Raw genomic sequence first — 22,615 nt, 5'->3', positions numbered from 1 at the left:
GACAGAACTCACCAGCCTCCTCAGACACTGGGTGCCCTACTACAGGTAATCCCTGCTGGTGGCTCTCAAATTCATGAGGGTCCAGAAGTTGTTCCTCTGGATTCAGGTTGTTAAAGGGACTAATGATGTCTGCCTCCATTTCTATTTTTAAAAACTCAATAACCACAAATAAAAGAACAAAAAGTTTGAGAGTGTCCTTGTAACTATTTGATGAGTGGCTGGTGGTATTTTGGAGGGGACAAGTTGAGCATGTTCAAGACTGCCACAGCCAGCCTGTTTGCACCCAGATCACCACCACTAGCCACTAGAGGGAGTGGGTGAGAGGCCTGGACTACTTGGTGACTACATTTTTTTAAACTTATCATGAAAATATTCAGGCCAGGCGTGGTGGCTCACGCCTGTAATCCAAGCACTTTGAAGGCCAAGGTGGGTGGATCACCTGAGGTCGGGAGTTCAAGACCAGCCTGATCAACATGGTGAAACCCCGTCTTTATAAAAAAAAAAGTAAATAAATAAATGGAAAAAAAGAAAAAGAAAATTTTCACACACAAAAAAGTAGAGGGAAAAGTTTAAGAAGCCCCATATGCCTATCACCAAGGTTTAATGGTTACTAACATTTGGCCATATTTTATTTTTGTGTGTGGAGTATTTTAAGATAAATCCCAAGATGTTGTGACACTTCATGTCTGAGTACTTCAGTATGCACTACATAGGCATAAGAACTTCTTCCTATAATACTATACTACCATTATCACTCTTAACAAAATCTGAGTACTCAGTATGCACTACACAGGCATAAGAACGTCTTCCTATAAGACTATACCACCGTTATCACGCTTAACAAAATTAACAGTAATTCCTTAATATTATCAAATGTCCTGTCCATATTCAAATTTCCCTGTTCCCAAGAAATGATTCTTGCAGTTTATTTCTTTGAACAAGGACCTAATCAAGCCCCAAACATTGACAAGAAAGTTGCAGTTTATTTTTGTTGTTGTTATTTTATTCACAGCTTGTTTTAAAGTGGTTATATAGTATTATGTAATTCCACAATTAGCCTAATGATTCTCTTACTCAGATTTTTAGATCATTTGATTAAAATTCTTCCACAGTTGCAACCAAGATTCCTTCATATTTTGAAAAGAAATGTTAAAAATTGAGAGTAGACAGCACGGTGGCTCAGACCTGCAATCCCAGCACTTTGGGGAGGCCAAGGTGGGCAGATCACTTGAAGTCAGGAGTTCAAAACCAGCCTGGTTAATATGGTGAAACCCTGTATCTACTAAAAATACAAAAATCAGCCAGGCATGGAGACACATGCCTGTAATCCCAGCTACTCAGGAAGCTGAGGCAGGAGAATCATTTGAACCTGGGAGGTGGAGGTTGCAGTCAGCTGAGATGGCACCACTGCACTCCAGCTGGGCAACAGAGCCAGACTCCACCTCAAAAAAAAAACAAATTGATAGTGACAATATATCTAATATGACTTTTTATTTGATGAAAATACTTGTCACATCTTATGTTTTATTTCCTAGGACATGCTTGCAAATAGCAACCTAAAACCTTCTCCCTTTTCCTTGCCACTTAGAAACAAAAGACCAAAATTTATCAAAATAACTCAAGGGAAATCTTAAGAATTCCAATAACAGATAATGAAAAAATTTTGTCTATTTTTGATGCCATCGTTCATCATGTAAATTTCAGTCTATGTCTTAATATTCATATGATCTCCCAACAAAACACAAAGTTACTTCAAAATTTATTCATAGACAAATTATTTTTAGACAATTATTTTGATTTGTCACCTTGATTCATTTGTTAAAAGGGGAAATTGGCATCTGTTTCCTTTTATGAATATTACTACATATTGCATCAAATTAGCATTATTAAAGACTTAAACATAAGACCTAACACCATAAAAACCCTAGAAGAAAACCTAGGCAAAACCATTCAGGACATAGGCACAGGCAAGGACTTCATGACTAAAACACCAAAAGCATTGGCAGCAAAAGCCAAAATATACAAATGGGACCTAATTAAACTCCAGAGCTTCTGTAAAGCAAAAGAAACAATCATTAGAGTGAATCGGCAACCACCAGAATGGTAAAAAATTTTTGCAATCTACCCATCTGACAAAAGGCTAATATCTACAAAGAACTAAAAATCTACAGAATCGACAAAGAACTAAAAGAGATTTACAAGAAAAAACCAAACAAACCCATTCAAAAGTGGGCAAAGGATATGAACAGATACTTTACAAAAGAAGACATATATGAGGCCAACAAACATATGAAAAAATGCTTATCATCTCTGGTCATTAGAGAAATGCAAATCAAAACTACATTGAGATACCATCTCACACCAGTTAGAATGGCGATCATTAAAAAATCTGGAGATAACAGATGCTGGAGAGGATGTGGAGAAATAGGAACACTTTACACTGTTGGTGGGAGTGTAAATTAGTTCAACCATTGTGGAAGACAGTGTGGCGATTCCTCAAGGACCTAGAAATAGAAATTCCATTTGACCCAGCAATCCCATTACTGGGTATACATCCAAAGGATTATAAATCGTTCTACTATAAGGACACATGCACATGAATGTTCACTGCAGCACTGTTTACAATAGCAAAGACCTGGAACCAACGCAAATGCCCATCGATGACAGACTAGACAGAGAAAATGTGGCACATATACACCATGGAATACTATGCAGCCATCAAAAACGATGAGTTCGTGTCCTTTGTAGGGACATGGATGAACCTGGAAACCATCATTCTCAGCCAACTGACACAAAAACAGAAAATCAAACACTGCATGTTCTCACTCACTAGGTGGGTGTTGAGCAATGAGAACACATGGACACAGGGAGGGGAGCATCACACCACACTGGGGTCTGTGTAGGGGAACTAGGGGAGGAGGGACAGTGGTGGGTAGGGAGTTGGTGAGGGATAACATGGGAGAAATGCCAGATATAGGTGATGGGGAGGAAGGCAGCAAACCACATTGCCATGTATGTACCTATGCAACAATCTTGCATGTTCTTCACATGTACCCCAAAACCTAAAACACAATAAAATATATATATTTTTTAAATTAGCATTATAATACTAAGGTGCTAAAGACAAAAACAAAAATCATTTCTTTATCATATTCAAGGCAAAAATAATAATTTAAGTTTCTAAAAATATGCAAGTTTTTATATAACTGAAAAAGGTGTTCACAAGCCAATAGAGGTTGGGAAGTGTTTTCTAGAACATTTTACTGTATTGCATTCCAGTTACAATTCTTTTGCTGGAACAAATATAATATTCTTTAAAGCCCTGCAGTAAAAGTTGGAAGTTTTCCAGCTTGGGCTCCCGTCTCAGCTAGGATTTGATTCAGGGAAAATTACATTCCAGGAACAAGCTGTTCCTCTCTGTGTGAACTGAGCACTGCCGCTAACTGCCTCCAAGCCACTTCTGGCACCTGCTCAGGGCCATGGGACTTTCTAGAATCCAGGTCAAAGGGGGATACAGTTGAGGTTGGCCTCTTCTTAGTAGAAAATAAATCAAGCCACTAGGCAAAAGAAAAAAAAAAAAAGGCTCCAAACTCCAAATGGAATGGCAGAAATATGTACTTTGTCCAAATAAGCCAGCCCAATAATACTGCTATAAACAGAAAAGACTTTGTCATCAAGAAACTCCTTTAACATTTGAATGACGCTTTACAGTTTACAAAGTGCTTTCACTCATATTATCTCACTTGATCTTGAGAGGGTGGGAGAGTAGGGGGTGAGGTGCATTATGTTTTGTTTCAGATGGCATTAAGTGGTTGCCTAGAACTGGAAACCAGAGCTCCTTCCACATGCTGTGAGCATTATAGATCTTTCTGTGTTCTCAGAACAGCCTCCAAATACTCTGTCACTGTACTTATCACAAAGTGATGTAAATGCACATGCTTTTGCTGTCGCTTCTTCCTCCCACTTTACTGTTCCCCCCACCCCAGTACTTTATGAAATCTTTAAGTGCAGGAAGCAGGCCTGTTACCTCTGTGTCCCCATCTTCTGGGTACACAGTAGGTACTTTACAAATGCGCTTAACAGATAGGTGCATAGGGACACCAACATAGACAGTTTACCTAGAACAGAAGCACAATGAAAAAATGAATGAACATTGAGGCAATTATGATGCAGCTGTATCATTCATTAGATTATACATTCTTCGAGGGGCTGCAGTGCTCATGTCTGATTTGTGTCACTCAAGATATGTCTCTCACACGGTAGTCAAAAACTCAAGAATGCATTCCTTTGCTCATCAAATATTTACCAAACAACGATATGTAATAATTATAAAGGAAATGGGGCAGGGGTGTGGTTACCTTATCTATAAGCCTTCTAGCCAGATAAGACTCTTGCTGTCTTGAAATTATTAATAATTTTTTAACAAAGGGCTCCAAATTTAATTTTGCCCTTATGTAGCTGCAAATTATGTAGCTGGTCCTGATGGCACCCATAATTGAGAAGTTCAGGGTTGTTACTGACCAAACCTGAACACAATAGAATGTGCGCTCTCTCCTCCTCCTCCTCTTCTTCTCCTTTTCTCAGTCTCTCTTCTCTTCCTCCCCTTCTACTCTCTTTTTTTTTTTTTTTACCGTCTTTTAGCTCTGCCTTCTTCTATGTGATGGTTGACTCTTAGCCACTTCTTTTAGTGTGATCACATCCCTCCCTGCAACTAGAAAAGATGGCTGCTGGTCATTCAGGCAGATGTGTCCCCAGTTTAGCACTCCCAACACCCACATGCTAATCCCAGAAGAAGACCTTGTGGCAGAGCTGGTGAGCTAGTCACCAAACCTCACAACTACATGGTATTTCCGCCTCCCTTTCCTTGGCAGTAGTCATGTGACCAAGTTTGGCCACTGTGCCCAGCTAAACTTGATTTATACTTGAATCATAACAATAAGAACAACTGGCATAAAAGAGTTTTGGAACAAGCAGAAGTGACCCTTGGTAAGCAGACAGCTCAGCTGGTAGGGGCAAAAGTGTTGGGGGAGAATTAGAAAAAGGTCTCCACACTGTGGGCTTTCTGGTGCCCTGGATGTGGGTCAGCAAACGTTCTAGAGGAAATAGTTAACCTGGAGGGAGATTCAAAGGAGGCTGGATAAGAGAATACCTATTTTTCTTCTTCCCTACCACCTTACATATACCTATTCTCCCCAAAGAAAAGGAAGACCTGAGGCTTTCAACATGGTGTTCTTTTTTAAGTTTGAGTAACTGGCTGCCGATGAAAACCTTTCCTGCCAACCGCAGGCATGTGGACAGAACCTCCTCAGACCCTGGTTGTCCTACTATGGGCAGGCAGAATGTGAGCAGGTGGGAAAACCTCCATTCCAGCTTGGCCCATTAAAAACCTTCCAAAAGTGATTCTTTGTCTTATTTCCCCATTTGCTGGCTGAATGGGGAGGATTCTGAGACCCAAGAGGAGAAGGTAGTCACAAGATGAAAGAAGCCTGGGTCCTCGAATGACCATATGGAAAGCCATATTGGATTTACGTGAATTACAAATATACTTCTGTTAAACCACCGAGATTTGAAGTTTATCTTTGCAGATGTTGGAGTAACTGATCTGTAACCAACATACACCTTGATTGCCCCTACTTGGAGTGTCTACCACTCATGGACCTGTTTCTACTGCTGGGGAATGAGGGACTAAGAGTGACCTATTCCAGATCATGTGGCCCTCTGGGAACCTGGGGCACCAGATCACAGACCCACTTAGGACCACATGAAGTGAAAAGGCGTTGTTGTTGCTCCAAGAAAGTGGATGGGAAAATACATGAGATGTCCCCCAACCCTGAAGTCAGCTTCCAGAGCTCTAAATAAGAGAGCAACCTAAAATCTCAAAGGGTCAAAAGATGCACTATTTGAAAATCTGAATAGCTTAATATTAAAATGGTCTTATTGACTGTTGTAATATCATTTCAGTTCTTCCAAAGACCTTAAAATTATCTTTAATCTCATAACTAAGGTAATTTGCAGAAGCTTTCATCCCACTTTTATTCTTGCTTCAAAGATGACAAATAAGATTCCAACTGAAGGTCTCATGGGTGGGAAAACGAGAAAGTTTCTTTGTCTAGCCCTTCGTTTCCATATCAACCTTCTGCCAGGTGTAGATATATACAGGAAGAAATGACAGCCACCATTATGCCTAATAGGAAGTCAGCTCACTATTATTGCTTTCTGAGAAACTTTTCATTCGATTATTTTTTCCCCCTGCCATTCCATCTTGTCTTAAAGGTTAACGTGTTTTTGCTGTTGTTGTTTGGTTGGTTGGTTGGTTTGGTTTTTTACCCATGAGCAGATTTTGCTCTTCCTCAGGGAGACAAAAGGAATTTAACAGTCTAGATAAAATTGTTTGAATTTTGAGGCTATCGAACATTCTGGATTATAGTTCTAATGAAATTATTCTGCCACTTACATCTCTGCAAATCATTCACTCTTGAGGCTCCTGTTCTTCGTCTATTAGAGAAGCATAGATACCTTTCTACCAGCTAGGCTTATGGTGAGGTTTAAATAAGATCAAATGCTTTGCAAACTATAAAAGAACTTTTAAGTTTAAGATCTTACAATTGTCTGTGACAGTCTTCTCTTCAATTAGTATGGGTAACCGAAAGTCGACTGAACACACTGAAGAGCGAAACTGGAGTGTCCAGACGTGGCTCTTTAATCATTGCCCTTGAGCCCAGTTTCCCTCATCTTTTAGATGTGTGGTTCTTGAGTTTGGCTGCACATTAGCTCATCTGGAGCCCAGGCCACATCTCAGGCCAATTAAATGAGAGACTTGGGACAGGATCCAGGCATCAGTGTTTCTAAAGTTTTCTAGGTGATTCCATTGTGCAGCCAAGGCTGAAAACCATGGTTTTAGATTATTCTTTCTGGAGAAATCAGGAAATTCTCTGTTGGCACAACTGAATCTATCTAACACATGCCTTAATTATTTCAATAGATTAATGAACTTTGGACTTATTACAATGGCCTTATGTGATCTTATGTTAGAGACAGATGGTTGTAAAGTTGTTTATCACATAGATGTTTATCATCTATGATTGATGTTTATCATCTCCTTAGCAGCATTCAGGAAATGCTTGAAGATGAGATGTATCTTTTTTTTTTTTTTTTTTTTTTTGGAGACACAGTCTCACTCTGTTGTCCTGCCTGGAGTGTAGTGCAGTGGCGCTATCTTGGCTCACTGCAATCTCTGCCTTCCAGGTTCAAGCGATTCTCCCGCCTCAACCTCCCAAATAGCTGGGATTACAGGTGCATACCACCATGGCTGGCTAATTTTTGCATTTTTAGTAGAAACAGGGTTTTACCATATTGGCCAGGCTGATCTGGAACTCCTGACCTCAAGTTATCCACTGGCCTTGGCCTCCCAAAATGCTGGGATTATAGGCATGAGCCACCGTGCCCAGCTGAGATGTATCTTGTCAAGAGTGCTGCAAATACCATTTTATAACAACTAGAAAATTAAGAAGGTAATAAGATCTGAGCTTTTTCTTAAAAACCTGCAAGAATACAATTACATAGGATAAAAATTATCTGGTGTCTGTTACAAACACTATTCATAAGGGGTGTGTGTGTGTGAGATGGGAGAGGAGAGAAGGGTGGGGGGAGAGAGAGAGACTGATTCAGAAAGTTGTAATCCAGCAGGTAGAAATGGCTGTCTGGGAATGTGTTGTAGGGAACTCTTTCCTCCTTCTTGTGCCAGGTGGTAGAAGTGGGAGGCAGCTAGAGCTAGTGAAAGTGAGTGGGAGAGTGCAGGTGCTGCCCTTATCCTCAGAACAAGTAAAAGTGACATGTTTGACCAACTGTTGGGTCTAAAGCCATCTTCAAATGCGAGCCAGTCCTGGGAATCAAGTTTGTTCTTATTTGCAGAGGTCTTGTGAAGGCCCCCTGGTGGTCATGGGCAGCTCAGCCAGAGTCCATTGCGCTGGCTGCGGAATCCCCGTGGATCAGCCAGTGCCTACATTAGGGCAGGGTGGGCTCTGAGTGAGCATTCTTATCCAGCCAGAAGCAGCCTCCCTTTGCAGGTTTGCCCAGGATAGTATTTGGCAGGATAAGAGGCCTGGGCAGCAGCAGCTGCAGCATCACATCCTCTCCCAGCTGCAGATGTGGAACACAGGCTATGACATCTACAATTAGTGTGACCTTGCCCCAGCTATTTAACCTTGCTGAGTCTGTTTTCTCATTTGAGTAATAGTATTTGCACAGCATTGTGGTTGTGGAAGTTAACTGAAATAAAGGCATATAAAACTCCTGGAACCAAAGGGAGTTATTCTATGAATACGGTACGATACATGTTCAAAGGCTCTTTGCTGTGTTAATGTGTGTGCTCTTGTTTTCTACTTGCTCACTTGCCTCTGGGTGCTCAGTAACCTGACCCCATGGTGCAGCCTCTGTTTCCTGAGGCTCAGCTTGGATGCCTCCCACCTAACACCACATCACATTGCCTTCCTTCAATTCATTTTCTCATTTGACCTCCACACTAACTCTGGGAGGTAGATGAGGCAGCAACATTATTTCCAGTGTAGCCAGGAGCTAAGCAATTTGCCCAACATTAAACAGCAAATCACTGGCAACGGTAGTAAGAAAATGACCCACCCTCTTGGGACACTTTCCATGTGAGTGAGGCACATGCTGAGCATGGTGCATGCATTATCTCACTTGATCCCCACAAACATGGGTATTTTTATCCCCATTTTACAGGTATGGAAGCAGAAATTTAGATGGTTAACTTTTCCAAGGTTGTAAGAAGAATAGTTGGCACTGAACCCATTTCTCATCAGCCTGTAGAGGCCTCTCTGCCTCTCTGGAAGTAACTTGAACCTAGTTCCCTTGATTCCTGGAAAACCGCTTATTTTGCAATGTGATGCTGCTCTAGAAAAAACTTAGCAAATCCACAGCTACCCAAAGCACAGTGCTTGATGTCTCCTCTCTTTGCCTGGAGACATTTTTGCTTAGGATAACTTACTGTCTAATGCTAAAAATGTGTGCCTCTCATAACTTAGAACTTTGATGGCCACAATCAGTTGGTCCCCAGAAAAATATCAATTCCAGCTTCGTTCTCACAGGAGAGCTTCAAAAGAGAAGTATAATTCATTTTTCTTCCTCTTTTCTATTTATTTAGGTATCATTCTCTGTTATTCTGTTGGCTGTCATTTTTGGTTTGTATGGGCCAATTGATATAGATAAGCCACCACTAACAACCCCGACAGCCTGAGAATGGATAATACATGTGGCTTGACTGCCTCCTGAGATATTTCAGGTCCATTTACACCCTGAATGGCTGTCTAAGAAAGAACACACGCTTCTTTAGCTGAGAATGCTACCCTACCTTGACTCACATAGGAAGTAGATGTTTCCTCCTGGCCATTTTCCCACTCCTTGTGATTTGGGCTTTTCACACATGGTGGCTGGGTTCTGAAGGACAGAGAGTGTTCGAAGAGCAAACAGTCCAGGCAGAAGCTACAGGCTCGTTAAAAGCTGGCTATGGACATTTTAAAACATCGTTTTTGCCTTTTCCTATTGATCAAGCAAGTCACTATAGTCAGACTACTTTTTGGGGAAGGGGAATCAGACACCAGCAGAGAATTAGGGTAGCTGATTCTTCAGCAATATTGTTTTTTTTCTCTGTCAGTTTCGTAGGAGAAAAATGTTATTTTAATTGCATTTATTTCATTACAAGAAAGATCGAACATGAAAAGGGATATGTATTAGCAATTTTCATTATCATGTGAATTACCTAGTCAACTATTTTGGCTATCTCTTTCTCTAATTAATCTGTTAGGGTTTTGTCTTAGGACCTTTTATGTTGCTATGTAGGAGTACCAGACGCTGGGTAATTTATACAGATAAAAGGTTTATTTGGCTCATGATTCTGATGACTGGAAAGTTCAAGACCTGGCATCTGTATCTATTGAGGGGCTCAGGTTGATGTAAGGCAAAGGGGAGCCTGTGTGTGTAGAAATCACATGGCAGGACAGAAAGCAAGAGAAGGGAGGACAAATGCCAGGCTCTTTTTAACAACCCAATCACAGAGCTCCTGAGAGCTCACAGAGTGAGAACTGACTCACTCCCAAGGGAGGACATTATTCATGAGGGGTCCAACTGTATGACCCAAACATATCCCATTGGTCCCCACCTTTAGCTTTGGAGATCAAATTTCAACATGAGGTTTGGAGGGAACAAACATCCAAACTACAGCAGACTGCAAATATTAAAAACATTAAATTTTGGTGTATATATATTGTGACTCTTTTCCAGTTTGAATTACCTTTTAATTTTAAAAAATGTTTCCTTTTTTAATCAAGACAAGATCTTGCTTTGTTACCCAAGCTGGAGAACAGTGGTGTGATTCTACCTCCTTGTGGCCTCAAAACTCCTGGGCTCAAGTGATCATACTGCTTCAGCCTCCTAAGTAGCTGGGACTACAGGCATGCACCACCACACCCAGTTAATTTTTTAAAGATTTTAAACTTTCGGTAGAGATAGGGTCTTGCTATGTTGTCCTGCCTTGGCCTCCCAAAGCACTGAGTCCTTTTAATATTTTACAGCGCTTTTAAAAAATTATCAATTATAGACTGAGTATGGTGGCTCATGCCTGTAATCCCAGAACTTTGGGAGGCTGAGGCAGGTGGGTCACTTGAGGTCAGGGGTTTGAGACCAGCCTGGCCAACATGGCAAAACCCTGTCTCTACTAAAAAAAAATAAAAAATAAACATTAGCCAGGGGTGGTGGTGCATGCCTGTAATCCCAGCTACTTGGGAGTCTGAGGCAGGAGAATCACTTGAACCCCAGAGACAGAGGTTGCAGTGAGCTGAGACCGTGCCACTGCACTCCAGCCTGAATGACAGAGGGAGACTCTGTCTCAAAAAAAAAAAATTATCAATTATCAAAAAAATAATTATCAATTATTTCATTAGATTCCACTTTCAAATGTTTTTTACCAGCTTCATTAGTGTGTAGTTAGCAAAAACATACATACTTATAGTACACAATGAGATGTTTTAATATATGATTGTGAAATTATTAAATTAAGCCAATTGACATATTCATCACCTGACATACTTGTTTTTCGTGTGTGGTGAGAACATTTAAGATCTACTCTCTTAGCAGTTTTCAAGTATACAATGCATTATTAACTATGGTCACCATGCCCTACAATAGATCTCCAGAACTTATTCGTTCTGTACAACTAAAACTGTATACCCTCTGTATTAGTTCGTTTTCACGCTGCTGATAAAGACATAGCTGAGACTGGGAAAAAAAGAGGTTTAATTGAACTTACAGTTCACATGGCTGGGGAGACCTCAGAATCATGGTGGGAGGTAAAAGGCACTTCTTACATGACAGTAGCAAGAGAAAATAAGGAAGCAGCAAAAGTGGAAACCCCTGATAAACCATCAGATCTCGTGAGACTTATTCACTATCATGAGAATAGCATGGGAAGGACCAGTCCCCATGATTCAATTACCTCCCCCTGGGTCCCTCCCACAACTCGTGGGAATTCTGGGAGATAAAATTCAAATTAAGATTTGGGTGGGGACACAGCGAAACCATATCACCCTCTGATCAACATTTCCCCATCACCTCCTCTCCTACCCTCCAATCCCTGGCAACCGTTCTCTCTCTCAGTTATTTTTAAGATTCTGTATATAAGTGAGATCATGCAAAATTTGTCTTTTTGGGCCTGGTCTATTTCATTTAGTATAATGTCCTCCAAGTTTTGGTTTATCCATGTGGCCACAAATGACAGATTTCCTTCTTCATAAGGCTGAATAGTATTCCATTACATATGTGTGTGTGTGTGTGTGTGTGTGTGTCTGTGTGTGTGTCTGTAAAATGTGACATATATTTTTTTCTTTATTCATTCATCTGTTGGTGGACACTTAAGTTGGTGTAACATTTTGGCTGATGCAATGAACATGGTAGTACAGACGTACCGATTTCATTTTTTTAAAGATGTATATCCAGAAGCGGGATTGCTGGATCACATGGTAGTTCTATTTTTAATTTTTTGAAGAAACTTCCTACTGTTTTCTGAAGACTGTATACGGGTTCTCCTTTCTTCACATTCTTACCAAACTTATATTCCTACAAAGAGTGTATAGGGGTTCTTCTTTCTTCACGTTCTTACCAAAACTTGTTGTCTTTGACCTTTTTTATAGTAGCCATTCTAACAGGTGTTAGATGAGGTCTCACTATGGTTCTCATTTGCATTTTACTGATGGTTAAAGATTCTGAGCATTTTTTCATATCTCTGTTGGCCATTTTCATACATCTGTTCGTCATATCTTAGTATGTCTTGAGAAATGTCTATTCAGGCCTTTGGCACATTTTTTATTTTTGAGACAGGATCTCACTCTGTTGTCCAGGCTGCAGTGCAGTGGCACGATCATGGCTCACTGCAGCCTTGACCTCCTGGGCTCAAATGATTCTCCGACCTCAGCCTCCCAAGTAGCTGAAACTAGAGGTGTATGCCACCACACCTGGCTAATTTTTCTCTCCATTTGTTAACTGGGTTATTTCTATTGAGTTCCTTATATATTTTGAATATTAACCCTTTATTGGGTATATGGTTTGCAAATATTGAAGTCTTTTTTTTTTTTTTGAGATGGAGTTTCGCTCTTGTTACCCAGGCTGGAGTGCAATGGCACGGTCTCGGCTCACCGCAACCTCCGCCTCCTGGGTTCAGGCAATTCTCCTGCCTCAGCCTCCTGAGTAGCTGGGATTACAGGCACGCGCCACCATGCCCAGCTAATTTTTTGTATTTTTAGTAGAGATGGGGTTTCACCATGTTGACCAGGATGGTCTCGATCTCTTGACCTCGTGATCCACCCGCCTCGGCCTCCCAAAGTGCTGGGATTACAGGCGTGAGCCACCGCACCCAGCCAAATATTGAAGTCTTTAATACATTTTTAGTTTATTTTTGTGTATCGTATGAGATAAGCGCCTAATTTCATTATTCTGCTATCTGCTATTCTGAGTATCTGTGGATACTCAGTGTTCCCATCATTTATTGAAGAAATTATTCTTGCTTCGTTTTCTGTTCTTGGTACCTTTGTCAAAGATCAATTGACTAGAATGCATGGATTTACGTGTTTAAGTAGACTTCCCACCCTGTACTCAAGATACATATTAACTTTATTCCTAACTTATCTATGGTTTAAATTTTATCAATAATCATTTAGACTTATTTTGATATATACTGGAAGATAATTCAATTTTTTCCCAATGTTAACGCAATTGTCCTCACACTATTTATTTAATCATCTATACTTTCCCTATTGATCTAAAATACAATCTTCATCTTTTCCTAAATTGTTATGTATACTTGGACCTGTTTGGAGATTTTGCAGCAAGGGGATGAGAAATCTATGCTTTAGAAAAATGACTGATTACAGGAGGTGGAAGCAGAATATCTGCTGCTAGTGCCACATTAGATGTTAATCTGAGGAACACAGTATGTTGGTTGGTTTGGAAAGTTTTTTGGGGGATAGGCAGTAGTGCTGGAGAAGAGGAGCAATGGAGATTCATGTAGAGCAGCCATGTTCAAAAGTGTGGTCTGTGGACTTCAAGAGTCCTGAAACCCTTTCAAGGGGTCTGAGAGAGAAAAACTATTTTCACAGTAATATGTCATTTTGCCTTCTCATCGTATTGACAATGGCACTGACAATGTGCAAGCAATGGTATTTTTTACTCACCAGCAGTTTTCTGCTGACACCTTAGCATGAATCACGGAATGATGCCAAACTGCACTAGTAGTCATTGTGCTCTTCAGTGCCAAACACCTGCAGCAACAACAAGAAGCAGCAAAAAAAGAAAAGCCAGCTTCAAGAAAATACTTTTTTAAAAAATTATTTTTGAGTACATAGTAGGTATATATGAGGTAAATGATATGTTTTGACACAGGCATGCAATGTGAAATAAGCACATCATGGAGAATGGGGTATTTTATCTCCTCTAGCATGTATCCTCTGCGTTACAAACAATCCAATTACACTCTTTAAATTATTTTAAAACGTACAATTAAGTTATTATTGACTATGGTCACCCTGTTGTGCTATCAAACAGTAGGTCTTATTTGTTCTATTTTTTGTGCCCATTAACTATCCCCACTTTCCCCTGACCACTACCCTTCCCAGCCTCTGGGAACCATCCGTCTACTCTCTATGTCCGTGAGTTCAATGGTTTTTTAGATCCCACAAATAGTGAGATCATGCAATGTTGTCTTTCTGTGCCTGGCTTATTTTGCTTACCATAATGATTTCCAGTTCCATCAATATGGTTGCAAACAACTGCATCTCATTCTTTTTCATGGCGTAATAGTACTCCATTGCAAATATGTACCTTTCTTTATCCATTCAGCTGTTGATGGACACTTAGGTTGCTTCCAAATCATAGGTATTGTAAACAGTGCTGCAACTAACATAGGTGTGCAGATATCTCTTCGATATACTGATTTCCTTTCTTTTGGACATAAACCTAGCATTGAGACTGCTGAGATCATGTGGTAGTTTAATTTTTAGCTTTTTGAGGGACCTTCAAACTGTTCCCCATAGTGGTTAGACTAATTTATATTGCCACCAACAGTGTACAAGTGTTCCCTTTTCTCCACATCCTCATTAGCATTTGTTATTGCCTATCTTTTGGATATAAGCCATTTCAACTGGGATGAGATAATATCTCATTGTAATTATTTTTTTCTTTTCTTTTTTTGAAACAGGGTCTGGCTCTGTCACCCAGGTGGGAGTGCAGTGGCACGATCATGGCTCATTGCAACCTCTGCCTCCTGGGCCTGCATCAGGGCCTCATGACTGACTGATGCCCTATCCTGCTATGGCTGAGCTGGTATCCAAGATGCAAGACAAAGTCCTGCCCACTCTTCCCTCTCCTCTTCTCAAGCAGAAGGAAAGGGTCCCTTTTGGAGCTGTGAGCTGTGCAGCCTGGGACTAGAGGATGGGTAATGCCAGCCCTCCCTTAGCTGCCCCAGCTGGTGTCTCAGTAGGTCGCATGCCCCCCCCAGTCCACTGTCTCTGGGCCCTCTTCAGCACTAGGACTTGCTTAAGAGTTGCAGTCCTTATGGCCTGCACTGCCTTTAAAGTTTACTTGGAGACACAGAGCACTGTAGCCTTCAGTGGTGAGGTTTGCAGGAACTCAAGTTCCAGCCACTGGGGTTTCTGATTCCCCTTTGGCTAGGGCCAGTTTAAATGCCCCTCCATGGGCAGGTGTCACTGAGTCTGGTCTGGTTTTCCTATCTGCTTTACCAGGACAGCACTGAGTTAAATGCTTCACAATTGCTGTGTTCTCCCTCCCACAGTGTCCAGAGCAGCTCTCTGCACCATGCCACTGCTGCCAGGGATGGGGAAGGGGTGTTATCAGCAATTCAGGACTGTTTTTTCTATCTCTTCAGTGCTTCTTTCAGCAATATGGAGTTAAAACTAGGTACTATGTGTGCTCACCTGATTTTTGCTCTTCACTGGTCCAGTTACGAGGCATGTTGTGCGGATGCTTCTGGCACTTGTCGGTGTCCACGGGGTGCATGCCATGGACCAGATACTCATCCCCGTTGCAGTCCATGCCCTCCAGGTAGCTGTTGTCCTCGGGGCAGTAGCAGATGTTGTAGGTGATGCCCTCCTCCTCCTCAGGGAGGCCCTTGTCGTAGTCCTCCTCCTCAGAGGTGTTGTTCACGTAGTTGGAGTCCCCATCGGGGCTGTGGTTATGGCACTTCTACTCCTTGGGCGTGGGGCTCTCTGGTCATAGGGCAGCCAGTTCCAGGCCCTCAGGCACATAGTCCTCTAAGGGCAGCTCCCCGTCTTTGTTCCTGGCCGTGGGGAACAGGGCCCAGCCTTGCTCCATGGTCCAACATGCCACTCCTTGCGCCCATGGCAGGCACTCACACAGCCACCATCTCCTGGAGGAGGCAGCCAGTGTGGGAGGAACATTGGGAAGGACAGAGTCAGAACCTCACAAAGCCTGGCCACGCAAGGCCACTCCACCCCCCAGCACTTCCCACCACGTTCTCCCACGGCAACGGCAAATGACAGCTGAAGATTTTCACTACGGCAATGTTTCAAAAAACTGAAAACGACTTAAGTACCCATAAATAAAAGAATGGTTAAATAAATGACGGCAGAGTTCGAGTACTGCAAGAGTTGACGGCGTTTTTAAAGAGGCAGGGCAATGCACACTACAGGGAGGGATCTTAACGCCTGTTTTGGAGGGAAAATGGCAGGTGAGCTACAGTCAGCATACATGTGTAGATCCCAGTTCCAGCTCCATCAAGATGGCTAAGAATACACACACACTCCCCAGCCCATACACGGATGCAAACACACACAGAAAGGGGGAGCCCCCAAAGACTTGTCAGCCATGTCCTCTGGGGAGGGGAAGGGAGAGAGTTGGGAGCAGAAGGGGTTTGCACATTTTACTTTATTAAAGATGTTTGTACTGTTTAAGTCTTTTACCAAATCACATTTTATTATTCACCAAGTCGCATTTTATTATTCACCAGCATTATAATCAAACCCACCTGTGCGCCTTTGAGGGTCTCCTCTTCTAGCTGGGGAGACGTCAGCACTGAGACAAAACAACCCGTGGGGAAGGGCAGACACCGAGGGGAGGAAGCAGGATTTTGCATACCCGCTGCCACTCTGGGCGTCAAGAGAGTGGCAAAAAGGCCAGTCTCCTCCAGGAAGGCGGCCACTGGGGCAGAGGGGCCAGCCTCCCAGGCAATCGGGACGTGAGCACGCCCCAGGGCACAGCCAGAGACACCAGAAACACCGGAGGCAGCACTGACCCAAGGGAGGGCGGGACCAGGGGATGTGCCGGCCAGGATAGCTGGGGTTGCCCAGGTGAGCAATATAAATTTTGGGAAAACTAAATAATTCCATTTCATTCAATGGGTAGCTTGTGTGGCAGGGGCTGTGTGGTGTGTGCATGAAATACAGTGTGTGTAGTGTGGTGAGTAAGGAGTGTGCAGTGTATGGGGGGTGTGTGTGTGTGTGTGTGTGTGTGTGTGTGTGTGGTGGCGGGGCATCCTTGAGGGTGAGTATGTGCAATATACTGTGTATGGTGTGTGGTTGTGGTGTATGTGAAGCATGTCTGGTATGTGTGGAGTGTGATATAGTGTGGAAGGGTTGAGTTTGTATGTTTTGTGTGTATGGTGTAGTGTATGTGGTATGTATGGGGTGTGTGTGGTATGTATGATATTATGTGGTGTATGTGGTATCTGTGTAGTGTGAATAAGTTGTCTGTGTGGAAGGTGATGTGTTGTATGGATGATGTAACATGTATGTGGAGTGTGGTGTGCTGTTTGTGTGGAATTTATGAAGTGTGTAAGGTGTGTGGCATGTATAGGGTGTGTAGTGGTATAAAAAATCTGTATGGTGTGTATGTATGGTATGTGGTGTGTGTGGTGTGTTTGCTGTGTGTGGTGTGTATGCAGTATATGTGTGGTGTGTAGTATGTGTGGAAAGGGCATGGTGCATATGAAGTATGTGTGTGGGGTGTGTGTGGTGTACATGGGTTAAGTATGTGCTGTGTGTGAGGTGGGCATGGTATATATGTGCTTTGTGGTGTGTGAGGTGGATATGATATGCATGTTGTGTGTGGTGTGTACGGAGTATGAGGAAGGTATGATATGTGTATGGTGTGCGTGTGAGTTGGGTATGATATGTGCATGATGTACATGGGTTAAGTGTGTGGTGTGTCTGAGGTGGGCATGGTATATATGTGGTGTGTGGTGTGTAAGGTGGGTATGATACGTGTTTGGTGTACCTGGGGTGTGTGGGGTGTGTGTGAGGTGGGTATGATATGCGTGTGCTGTGTGTGTGGTATATAAAGGTTAGTGTGTGAGGTGTGTGAGGTGGGCATGGTATGTATGTGGTATGTGGTGTATATGGGTTAAGTGTGTCTGGTGTGTGAGGTGGATATGATACGTGTATAATGCATGTAAGGTAGCATGGTAGTATGTGTGGTGTGTGTGGTGTATATGCATTAAGTGTATGGTCTGTGTGAGATGGACATGGTATATATGTGGTGTGTGAGGTGGGTATGCATGTTGTATGTGGTGTGTATGCAGTATGTGTGTTAGGTGGGGATGATATATGTATGATGTGTGTGAGGTGGGCATGGTATATATCTAAGGTATGGTGTGTGAGGTAAGTATGATACGTGTGTCGTGTGTGTAGGGTGGGTATGTGTGTGGTGTGTATGTGGTGCGTATGGGTTAAGTGCCTGGTGTTTGTGAGGTAGGCATGGTATATATGTGCTGTCTGTGATGTGGTTTGGGTATGATATATGTGTTGAGTGTGGTGTGTGGTGTCTATGGGGTATGTGTGTGAAGTGGGTATGATATGTGTATGGTGTGTGTGAGGTGGACATGGTATGTGGGCTGAATGTGTGTGGTGTATATGGGTTGAATGTGTGGGGTGTGTGAGATGGGCACAGTGTATATGTGCTGTGTGGTGTGTGAAGTGGGCACGGTGTGTATGTGCTGTGTGGTGTGCGAGGTGGGTATGACAAGTATATGGTGTATATGTGAGTTGGGTGTGATATGTGTGTGGTGTGTGTGATGTACATGGGTTAAGTGTGCAGTGTGTCCGAGCAGGACACGTATATATGTGGTGTGTGGTGTGTGAGGTGGGTACGTTACGTGTGAGGTGTGTGTGTGGTGTATATGGGTTAAGGGTGTGGGGTATGTGAGGTGGGCATGGTATATATGTGGTGGGAGAGGTAAGTATGTGTGTTGTGTGGTGTGTATGGGGTATGTGTGTTAGATGGGTAAGATATATGTATGGTATGTGTGAGGTGGGCATAGTATGTGTGGTGTGTGTGTGGTGTACATGGGTTAAGTGTGTAGGGTGTGTGAGGTGGGCATGGTGTATATGTGGTGTGTGGTGTATGATGTGGGTATGACGTGTGTTGTGTGTGGTGTGTTTGGGGTATGTGTGTGAGGTGGGTATAAGTGTATGGTGTGTGAGTGAGGTGAGTATATGTGTGCTGTGTGTGGTGTGTATGGGTTAAGTGTCTGGGGTGTGTGAGGTTGGCATGGTATATGTTGTATGTGTTGTGTGAAGTGGGTATATGTGTGTTGTGTGTGGGGTGTGTGAGGTGGGCATGGTATATGTGTGGTGTATGTGTGGTGTACATGGGTTAAGTGTGTGGGGTATGTGAGGTGGGCATGGTATATATGTAGTGTGTGGTGTGTGCAGTGTGTATGGGCTATGTGTGTGGTGTGTGTGAGGTGGGCATGGTATGTGTGTGGTGTGTGTGCTATATATGGGTTAAGTGTATGGTGTGTATGAGGTGGGCATAGTGTATATGTGGTCTGTGAGGTAGGTACGTGTGTTGTATATGGTGTGTATGGGGTATGTGTGTGAGGGTAGGTATGTATGTGGGGTGTGTGTGGTGTACATGAGTTAGATGTGTGGTGTGTGTGTGATGTGTATAGCATATGTGTGTGGTATATGTGAGGTGGGTATGTATGTTGTGTGTGGTGGGTATGGGGTATGTGTGTGTGGTGTATGTGAGGTGGGCATAGCATGTGTGTAGTGTGTGAGAGGTAGGTATGGTATGTGTGTGGTATGCATGGGGTATGGGTGTGGTGTGTGTGAACTAGGCATGGTATGTGTGTGGTGCATGTACGTATGCACACACATGCATACCTGTGTACTGCAGATGACAGGCAGGCTGGCAGCCTGGGACATGCAGCGGTGACCAGCTCAGCCAAGGTAGGGCTAAGGGCGCGAGTGGCCAGGCCCCTGGCAACTCAAGATCTTGGATGCGCTAAGAGCCTAGGAGGAGAGAACAAACTGTGTCACCGTCTCCACCCAAGGTCATCACTAACATGAACCTTTAAGAAGCACTGAAACTGTTCCACTTCTGATTAGAACCAGAAACAGTCCAGATGGGCTCAGCACAGCCAAGGGGCAGGGAACTGTCCTCAATGTTCTCCTTCACCATCTGCAGCCGTATCTACCACCAGCAGCCTTGCCAGGCAGTGCGTGCCTTGTGGAAGGGCCCCAGCCCAGAGGCAGGTCCCCACCCCCACCCCGCCCCTGTGCCCCCAACCCGGTGCCTGCAGCCCAGGAGCGACGAGGTGTGGGGTCTTTTGATTGAGAAGTTTTTCCCTCTTGGCCTTATTATAAAGGAAAAGGGAAGGGGGCAAAGATCCAGGCTCAGGTTCTCCGGGGACAGCGAACCCAGAGGCGACCCCAACCCAGTTGCTGCCCAGCACCGGGCCTCGATGCCAGCGCCAAGGGAGGATGGAGGAACGCACCAGCCACCAGCGGCCCACCCAGCCGGGTGGCAGGACCCGAGTGCCCCCCAACCCCCAGACAGAGCCTCTAGCCGACACCAGGTGGCCATTCGCTGCCAGGCTTCCCCACTCAACCCACGAACGTGGGAGCCGCCGCCTAGTACCCGATGCACACCCCCTCCACCGGTCGTGGGAGCAGGAAGTGGCCCGTAAGAGAGGAGTGGGGCCGCTGGGCTGCTCCCCTAGACCCCAGCAACAACCGCCCCGCAGCTCCGCCGAGTACACAAGGCTGCGCTCCGGAGCACTGGGGCTGCAACCTCCGGCCGCCCCACGCGTCCGGGTGCCTGCAGCGCGGCGGGAGACCCCAGGCTACCACCGCCTGCGAGTCAGGCAGCCTGAGCCCCCCAGCTTACCTGGCCAGGGTGCCGGGCTGCTGCAGCGCGCTGCCGTTCCGCGGAGTCGCCGCCCGCTTCCTCCACGAAGCCGCGCTCCTCCGAGCCGCACAAACCTTCTGTAGCGGGGTCGCCGCAGGCGCCTCCCGGAAGCGGCCTACGGCAAGCGCGCAGGGCCGCCTCTGCAGGGCGCACGCGCACTGACCTGAGCCTGCGAGACACGCACCCCCAACCGCTCGCTTCGCCTCGCCCTCTTCTGGGTCGCCGTGGCGACAGGGCGCGGCGGGAAGAGATGGAATACGAAGATGCCTCGGAGCCGGGCGCGCACGAGGCCCTGGCCTCTGGCCCCGGGCCCCCGGCGCTGGGACAGTGGGCACGGAGGGCGGGCGCACCCGGATCCGGGCTGGTCTCCCTGACCGGGCAGGAGCTCAGACGCTGGAAGGCGGGGCGCCCTCAAACGCCCTGGGCCCTGGGGACCACCCAGATTCCCAAAGCACGTCCTGGCCTTGCTGGCTGGGTAGCTGCAGGGGTCTAGTACCGCGGGTAGAGCCGGCGAACACGAGGCTCCCACCGTGCCACGGCCGCCGCACTACGCCCTGCTCTCTTGAGCCCCACCACCACCGCAGCTGTAAGAGGCTACCCTAGACTAAGGAACCCTCGGGGCTCGCAGCCTCAGAAAACCCCATCTGGCAGGAGAGGTTCCCTGCTGCCTCCCCATCGCAGCTACCCTAGGCCCGTGCAAGGCTCCAAGTGTTCCCTACCGGTCCCCTCTAAGCACCCCCGCACCCCATTTCCCATACCTGTGCTGCTTTAGCCCCCCAACCCTAGGGCCTCACTCCAAGCCATTCTCTTTGCTGTCCTGAAGGGAGAGGACCTTGACCTCCGCGGGGCGCTGGAAAACACACACTCACACACATCCCCAGGGGAGCCAGTCTTCTGCCCCCACAGCGCAAGAAATTCCCTGAAGGCCTCGGAAGGTGGTGCTGGAGACTCCAGTGTCACCTTCGGCCCTCTGGCCCTTTCCTCGAGTCCCAGGCAGATGTGGTAAGCCATGGGAGACGCCCAGGGTGCCTTGTCTGGGCAGAGCGGGGACTTAGGTGCCTCACTCCCTGAATGATTTGTCTTCGTTTCTCCTTGTGGCTGGATAAGGTGAAGCTGCATCTGAAGTTGGGGGTAAAGGACAGGGGACCTAGGGAATGAGGAGAGCCCATCTTCCTGCTGTCCTGAGGGCCCGAGCTGAGACCCTGAGAAGAAGGGCCTGGGGAAGCGGAATCCTGAGCTGCACTAGGGTTAGATACAGTGTGGACTTGGCCTCTCCACACTCTGCCCCCACCAAATACTCACAGATCCCCAGGGCCAGAGCTACCAGTGGGGGCTGCTCCTGGTAGGGCAGCTTTGTAGCCACTGGGCCAAACAAAGAGGCAAAGGTAGAGCTGGGGCAGGCCAGTGAGGTTTGTGACTCCCTCCCCGCTCAGGTGAGCATACCTTCACTGCTTACTTTCCAGCTAGATAGACATTCTGCTTACCCGGCCAGCACAAAGTTCATCCAGCCTCCTGTGGCCCAGCCTTTCTCCAATGCCAATGGTGGAAAGCAACAATTACGAAGCAATGATTTCAAGAAGATAAATTCTTCTTACCTGACCGTTACGTGGTCACATCCCATAGGAAACCAGACAGCTGTGCCTGAAGCTGATCCACACAACTCCCCCAACTCCTCCAACCCCCACCCCTATCTGTGAATGTGTGTGGGTGGGCAAGTTGCATGCTGTTCCTTCAACAGCCTCCCTTGAGATCTACCCGTGGGCAGGCTCTGGGCCGGTAACTGGAAATTAAACCCCATCCCAGCACCCGGGAGTGAGTGGCTGATGTCCACAGTCCACAGGATGAAAGGTACAGGCCTAGGGCCGGGAACAGTGGCTCCCAACTG

The 22,615-nt window shown here is 45.2% G+C and overlaps 1 long non-coding RNA gene across 1 annotated transcript; it reads right to left on the bottom strand.

Moving 5' to 3' along the window:
- Nucleotides 1-12,882: 12,882 nt before the first annotated feature.
- Nucleotides 12,883-20,831, bottom strand: LOC108302145. Its single transcript, XR_001824232.2, has 3 exons — nucleotides 20,710-20,831; nucleotides 15,498-15,949; nucleotides 12,883-13,826 (listed from the first exon to the last, which is right to left on the bottom strand). It is a non-coding gene; the product is annotated as an uncharacterized LOC108302145 (long non-coding RNA).
- Nucleotides 20,832-22,615: the final 1,784 nt, after the last annotated feature.

The sequence above is a fragment of the Cebus imitator genome, unplaced genomic scaffold (genome assembly GCF_001604975.1).
Source record: "Cebus imitator isolate Cc_AM_T3 unplaced genomic scaffold, Cebus_imitator-1.0 Scaffold38, whole genome shotgun sequence".
Lineage (NCBI taxonomy): Eukaryota > Metazoa > Chordata > Mammalia > Primates > Cebidae > Cebus > Cebus imitator.
The sequence above is the reverse complement of the archived record's forward strand: the minus strand, read 5'-3'. Positions and strand labels throughout refer to the sequence as shown.